This window comes from Austrofundulus limnaeus, unplaced genomic scaffold, assembly GCF_001266775.1.
Source record: "Austrofundulus limnaeus strain Quisiro unplaced genomic scaffold, Austrofundulus_limnaeus-1.0 Scaffold127, whole genome shotgun sequence".
Lineage (NCBI taxonomy): Eukaryota > Metazoa > Chordata > Actinopteri > Cyprinodontiformes > Rivulidae > Austrofundulus > Austrofundulus limnaeus.
In genome coordinates, this window is record NW_013952529.1 from 700,791 (window position 1) to 708,815 (window position 8,025).

Here is an 8,025-nt window from a genome sequence, read left to right on the forward strand (position 1 = left end):
TTAATACATTATAGCTGTAAGTATAATTATATACAGGTTATGAATGTACAGGATATGAATTTACTGACTTTGACAGTGTATCTGATGGCCTTCAAGTATTTAAGTAGAACCTCGTAAGCAGGGTACAGGTGACCATAACGATTTTATGAAGCAAGAGGAAGACACATAAATCAATTGTGCCAGCTTGGATAGAGGAGGTAGGTAGCAATTATACAACTTCAGTAGGTGTTGTGTGCCGTCACAATCTTTGGTCCTGGTCAGTTTGTAAATTTTTTAAAGTACGTAAAATTCAGGGGGTGGGTGGCAACGTCCTTTTTTAAAATCCTACCTATGAGACATCCCCCTCCCTCAGGTTCAAACATTTAGAGCCAGAGCCAGCTGAATTTTAATTTTTTTGTGCCATACTGTGATATGAACACCAAATTTCAGTGTTGGTGTTCTGTCAATCTGTGCTACTTCGTCAGATTTTGCTAACGTAGCACAGCTCAATAGCTAGGTCTACTGTTGGTGCTACCCATCGAAAACTGCTATCGTCATGTTTACAACAATATCATCATGGGATAAAATTCTTTGAGTGATGGCGTTACCGACGTGTAAGCTTAGGAGTTATGCTTAGCATAGCATTGGCACAATTAAAATACATATACAATTTATATAAAATGGAACAATTCATTCCATATATGGCAGGAGTTGAAGAGAAACTGGGACGTTTATTCTCTAAACATGAAGCCCCAGTGGCTTTCAAACCCCAAAACACATTAAAACAAAGATTAGTTCACCCCAAATATCCAGTTCCCCGGCGGTAAAAACAGAGTAATATAGTATGTGCTGTTAAGTGTCAGGAGGACTGTGATCAGTTATATATCGGGGAAACAAAACTGTTCAAAAGAATGAGCCAGCACAAACGAGCTACATCGTCAGGTCAGGACTCTGCAGTTTACACTCATCTACAGGTCAGGACTCTGCAGTTTACACTCATCTACAGGTCAGGACTCTGCAGTTTACACTCATCTACAGGCCAGGACTCTGCAGTTTACACTCATCTACAGGTCAGGACTCTGCAGTTTACACTCATCTACAGGTCAGGACTCTGCAGTTTACACTCATCTACAGGTCAGGACTCTGCAGTTTACACTCATCTACAGGCCAGCGGTCACTYTTTCAGGGATGAAGATGTTCTCATCCTTGATAGAGAGGAACGTTGGTTTGAGAGGAGTAAAGGAAGCCATTTTTGTGAAAAAAACCCATCCACCATTAAACAGAGGTGGAGGCCTTCGTGTCCAGTTGTCCTCCTCCTACAACGCTGTTATTGTAAGTATGACTCCGCCCCCTGTGAGCAAAAGGTGTGAATCAGGGCCCCAATGATACAAACACAAAGAGAGAAGGAGAGACAAAAACAAGGGGATGTTGAACCCTACTTGCATTCACTACATACTCATAACAAAACACCAAATAACCACAGCTAAAGAATCCAAACCAATAAGTCAGGTGATGGGGCACATGACCCTCTATGAACAATAGAGCTAATCAAGCCTACTGTTAGGCGATGGCACTCTTTTGCATGTGACTAACCTGCTTGTCCACCATGTGGAGGCAGCGCTTATAAGGCTGAGTTCACCTGAAACTCAGACTGAAGAAGTTTCTTGGAGAGACGAAACGTTTCACTAAAGAAAACACCTAGAGGACCTACTTATTTTTCTTTTTGAATTTATATACACAACGCAAACCTTTCTAAAACTACAAGAATATCACTTCCTTCCTCAAAATATCCAAACTGTTTAAAATGAAAAGCTAACACATAGTTGACACTAAACAAAGAGTCATTTGTTGTTTACAGTATAATAATATTTCAGACATCAAACTAAAGCCATTGACAAATATGTCCACTAGCCAGCTATCAGAAACTCATAAGTAACGCTAAACAACGGGGCTAATTTACTGTTTACAACATGGTAACAATGTTGTAAACAGCAAAAGAGCTATTTATGTTAATATGTTTGAGTAACATAGCAGCTTAATCAAATAAAACTTAACTTAAAATGAAACTTAAAATGAAACTTCTAGAAGTAGTGCATATTGATAAGAAATCTGCTGCGTTAAGGCTGAGTTATAGTCGCGCTTTGGAACGCGCGCAAAGTGGGCGTGGAGTGCGCGCACATTCGGCCGTGCGGCTTCTCAAATTATAGTTGACGTACATCAAAGTACTTTTCTTCTATGACCAAAAGGTGGAAGTACACTAACCAGCGGTTATGAAAAACGGGTGTGGAAGAAGAAATGTTTGACGTCATACAATAGAAGATGGTGGCTCGGTCACGAGAAGAACTGTTTTAGAGGAACGTAATATAATAGAGCAACAAATATATCTATTGCTTTTATTAAGACAACGACGCAGAAGGAGATGGTGAGTTTGTTCATTGCATTGGAAGTATTTGATGCTGCTGCCACCTATCTGGATGTGTTTAATCTCAATTTGTCAGTGGAATTTTACGGACTTCAAAATTCCTTTTTAATGTTTTTGGGTATACATGTATTGGAGTAAAAGCACAAGCACTTTGCCAAATTCACCCTATCTAGGAAGCAGAATTTATATGGACAGTATTTATTTTTTACAATAACAAGCTGGAATGAAAACAAGAAAGATGAAATAAAAGTAATGACTTTCCACCTCTTGCCTTTTATTAACACGTAAGAAGTGTAGTACAGATCTGTTTAAATACAAGTTTTTTATGCAAATTCCCATGCTAACTTTAGCTTTAATTTAGGGTCCTTCCAAGATTTTAACATCTTCTTGCACACGTCCATCTTGTTTGTTGATGTCTACAGTACTGCTGGGCGGTATACCGTTGTGTACCAAAAACCGGTTTTTATTTTTGTTATGACTTTTCTGAATACCGGTGTAAAAAGCCTGAACACGTGCAGAATGTTTCGTCACGGCCGCCAGTGAGCTGTTTCCCTAGGGACACATTTTGTTGCAGCACCGCTAAGCGCTTAGCATGCTAACGTTATAGTTGGAACAACTGGCGGCGGGTGGTGTGTTTCAGCCGCTTATATAGTCTGGTGTAAAAAACCATCCCGTTTTCACCATGGCTGAATAGTAAACAGCTCTTCAGTGTCATGCACGGTTAGATTTAGCGCGCTATGTTAGAATGGAGATGTTATTGCATTGAGACTCTAGCAGGCTTCTATTGTGAAAGCCCGGGGGAAGTAGTTTTGTAGTGTAGCTGAGTTGACTGGTGGGTATTAACACTGGTGGGTATTAACACGTAAAGATAGACCATAAGGATTTTTTTCTCAACCCTTCACGATCGGACCTAAATACATGATTACTGTCTACAACCAGGCAAAGATGAAAAGACGTACAAGAGGAGGGAAAGAGTGATACAGAGGGACAGTAAAAGAAAAAAAGTCAGTAAGCAAAGTTTGTACATTTTATTATCAGCTGAGCTGTGAGGAAAAAAATACCGTCAAAATACCGTGAAACCGGGGTAATTGTTGAAAATACCGTGATATAAAATTTGGGTCATATCGCCCACCTCTAGTCCACAGCGCGCGCCGTCCTTGCTGAGTTTGAAACATCTGGAGGTGTACGACCTCGCGACAGGACACCGCAAAGGGCCAATGCGCAGGGCGGTCCCCGCCCCTGCGCATCATATACTGAATCACCTATAGCGTGCGCACCCTCTCGCCCACCTCGACGCGCCGAGCATAAACCTAGCTTAACCAACATGTGACGTAACATCAGTCTACGCATGTACATTGCCACAAGGTAGGACAGAATGATGGTTAGCACAAATCGTCAGAACACCGGTTTGATTTTTTAAAAATGCTTCTTTGTGTGTGTGTGTGTGTGTCTATCATGAGTGTGTCTGTCTGTCATGATTTAAGAAGGCAGCATGGTGAGTCCTGAAAAAAATTATTTTTGTAGCTAGCTTTTGCGATTCCTTCATACTGATTTCCTAGCTATGAGCTAAACGCTAGTCCACAAACATGACATGGCCAGTAAAAAATAATGCTGCATTCCAGTTGTCCTCGGAGATCGCAGTTTCGAACGTCCGAGTTGTATTTTCCAACTGGAACGACCCCTGAAGTCGTAGTTTCGAGTCGAGACGTTGTTGCAACCAGACCATACATGAGCATGCGTTACATCATAATCTCAACATGGCTGCCGTGCGCATGAAACTCTGTACGTTTTTTTAGCAGTTCTGTGTTTATTTTACATTAATTCAGACATATTTGTAGTGTTTTATTTTGATTATTAAAATATATGTTTTACACTGTTTGTACACTCAAAATGCCTCGTAGCACATTCTTGTAAGGTTATTGTTGCAGAAACAATAGAAACGCTTTTTCGATGTTTGAAACTGGACGCTTTCAACCTGGAACTGACGTCAGTCTGGCTTCAGAATTTCGAGTTCCGATACAACTTGAACATAAAGCATCGGAATTAGTACGTAGATGAAAACCATCTACAGCTGTGTCCAAAATGTGGGGCCGGGTCCTCTGAGGGCTGAATTCGTGGCCGCTTATGTCACAGCGCCGCGACGGAGGGCGTCCAAAACTAAAGATTCTTCCGATGTCGCCAACAAATGCGTCCTTCCTTTGGCCTGAATTGAAGGACTGGTCCGATGGATCCTTCCCAGCCCACCATATCCCAGAATGCATTGCGGACCGACCAGCGTATTTTTTCCTGCTAGTAATGGCGGACGAAGTGAGCGAAAAATATTATGTTTTAAATAAAAATTTGGCGATATAATAATTAAAATTTTCAAGTGGTTGTGTTAATGGTTTTGTCATTCATATAGACATGTTTTTAATATTATTTTTGTCAGGAAAAAAAAACGCGAAATAAACATGCACCTATGGTGGGTCCATTGGTTCTTTAAATGTTACCTTTAAGTTTGTTTTATTGTTTTGTGATTTTAATAATGCTAATATATTGATATTTTGATCAAATTTTGCCTCCGTTTAGCGTCGTTACGACTGCTAGTTAACTAAACGTACGCCGGGGTAAGGACGGGAGGCTAGACTGTCCAAATTCACCGCCACTTTTTTCCGGTCTTCCAAGGACCCGGCCCACCTGGACAGGGTAGGCTGGGTTTTGGACACAGCCAACATGTGTAACACAAGAGCACACTTACCAGTGAAGCTAATAATGTGTACAAACTCTTTAAATAAAATGTTAAAGCCCATTTAAAATGTATTCATGGGGTTAAAAGAACAAAGAAATCCTAGCACTGAGTCAGCCATGATAAATATAACCTAGCTAAAAACGCCAATGAGGCGCGCGCCGTCGTCCAGCAGCTCGCGGGCGCCCCCTGTACGTACGTGGTCGAATTAATAAACACGGCTTTTCTGCGCACTTTACCAGAACCGGACATAAAAGCCCACATTACCCACAAAGCCGCCGCGGGGGGAGCTCGTTTACAACTTTGAGTCGGCGGCAGAGAGGCGGCTTTCACACGGACTTGTGAGGCAGCAGCTCCGGCCTGAGGTGGCTCCGACACTCTCCTGATCTTCCCCTTCTGTCTGAGCGGTTTCCGAGGCTGCCTCACTGCCCCTCCGGCCAGGCGGGCCTCAGCTCGCCTGGCCGCCCGACCGGCACGTCCGCCGCCGACCGGGAAATGTGACCGACGCGAATTAAAGGACCGCTTCGCGGACAAAAGAGGAGTATTTACCTTTCAACGGCGCTGTCTCGGCATCCTCGGGCTGCCGCTGCGTCGACGCTCCACGGTAAAATGGCTGCAAGTACAGCGGTGTGGATGACAGACCAGCAAAAAGAGGCGGAGGCTGCCGGGGACAGAGCAGGGAGGCGGGCCTATGAACCCCGCCGAGGGGTGGGGGTGGGGAACGGGCGCAAGTGTTAAAACACTAACAAAAATAAAGATAAAAACACAAGGTCAAACAGGAGCTCAACCAGACCCAAAACACAAGAGGGCATTGGCTTAAAGCCAGTTTTTAAGTAGATTAAGCTCCTTCTAAACATTTAAGTGCAACATGACGTCACAACTGGGCGGGGCTTAACGCGATTTTTGTGTATCTCGATAAAAATCGTCAAATTGAACTTTTGTACATTTGCAAATTCATATAATCAGAAATAGCTATTTCCTGTATTCATGGTTCAACTTTAGTTTTTTGGTTCCTTTACCTGCCTTTTTGTTGACTTATACAAACAGATTTAACTTTATTGGCATTGTTGTATGCTTTCAAAGATGAGACGGATCTGACATTTTCTGAATACACTTTAAAGTCCAACACCCACCGTAGTAGTCCCAAGTGCCCTTGATGAGTAATTACTGTTGTAGAATACGAAGGCTGTCTGCTTTTTCACATTTGGAGCAGGCAAATGTGAAGAGAAATATATATATAAAACCACTCAGTCACGGAACTACCCGAGCACACTGCCGAAGAATGCCGAAGCCAGAGACAAGGTCATTGAAGTCGCTACAGGCAGGACATACAGTATTCATGAAGAAGGACTACAGAGTGAAGACGATTTAAGTGGGAAAAGTTCCAGTTATTTAGAAAATATCTACGATTTATCTGCGAGTAACGAAGAACAAAGCAGAACTGATTGTAGTGACGTTACTGATCAATAAGAAGGTTCTGATCCATAAAAAACACCACGAAGGCAAGAAGACGCAGCTCTGAGCCAGAGCTCAGCCGCAGATCCACCAGAGACCGTCCTGGACACATCTTCCTGGCTTCAAATAATCCACTGTTTACTGCCAGTATTAACAATAAAATAAATGTTTTATTAAATAAATCTGATTGAAAGGACCATTTTCCATCAAACCAGCTGCTGCTCCAGCATATTTTACATGAGTTTCAGTCGCTGAAGCAGGAAATACACAACCGCCTGAGACCAGTTTTTAAATTGTGCTGAAAGGTCATGTAAAACCAGAGTTACAATAAATAATGAACCCCACATAGTTTTTTCTTGTTTTTTGATGTCATATTTGAAGACTGCGCTGCGTAAACTGCCTCCATCATCACCAACGAGAAAAAAAACATCATGACACAGCTCAAACTTATTTATCATTATTAAAAAAATCTACAGTAAGATCAAGACATCTATGTGACAGTTAAATCAACTGATGTATAATGGCATATTAGGGCCATGTTGCAGAAGAAAAAAAAAAGAGGAGCAAATCTCCAAGAAAAAAAAACTCAAATTTTCTGAGATTAATTTCAGAAATTTTCGAGAAAAAAAAATAGGAAATTCTCTTATTTTGAAAAGTCGCAAATTTGCGAGAAAAAAAACTTAGAAATTCCCATAATTAAAGGCAGAAATTTGCAACATTTAAATTATATATTTTCTGAAATGGTAAAGTCAGAAATTTACAAGAAAAAAACTTGTTAATTTATGAGAAAAACACTGAAGTTTTCAGGAATGGCTAAAGGGCGATTCCACCTGTTTTCACTACCTCGAGCATCTTTAATCCTCTCTAGTTTAAAAACTAAAACACAAAGAGACTTCAAACCTGGACTAGATTATTCTACACTGATTGCAGGATGTTTTAAACCAAGTGTGTGATTTGTGAAATGTATATTTGATATGTGAAGCTTAAGGAAATACGGTGATTTCAGCACTTTTTACTGTATGCTTTTAATGAAAAAGCATGGCCCGATGGAGAGGTGAGAAAATTAGAGTGACTGAAACAATCATTCAAAATGATCATGGAGCCTATAGAGAAAACGCACGTTTTGATGTTCGTGTCAATGAAAATGGCTATTTAAATAAAGTTTATTGACTTACTTATTGCTTCAGTCACTCACACCAAACGCATTTTGAGCGTCAGGGGAGTCAGGTTTACGTGCAAAGTCTATGGTGGACCGTGGACGCGCGGATCAGCAGCTCGTCAGTGCGCAGCTCCTAGAGAATCACTTATCTGATAAATTAACTAGACACCGCATAGTGGTAACATAATAACCCCTGCACGCACAAATGCACCAGAACTCGGAAGTCTTAATTCCTAATAAATGTCATGCTACTAGGTGCATCCCAAAATCGTAGTGGTTTGGGAG

General features: G+C 41.3%; 2 protein-coding genes across 2 annotated transcripts in view; both read right to left on the reverse strand.

Annotated features, from left to right (window-relative positions):
- ccdc71 (coiled-coil domain containing 71) overlaps positions 1-5,790 on the reverse strand; it is a 16,383-nt gene extending 10,593 nt beyond the window's left edge. The window contains exon 1 of the mRNA XM_014015334.1: positions 5,676-5,790. The gene's annotated coding sequence lies outside the window, so the exon portion shown is untranslated. The remainder of the gene's footprint in view (positions 1-5,675) is intronic.
- LOC106522354 (tripartite motif-containing protein 35) overlaps positions 1-8,025 on the reverse strand; it is a gene marked incomplete at its 3' end in the record, with an annotated part of 221,193 nt that overhangs the window by 127,277 nt on the left and 85,891 nt on the right.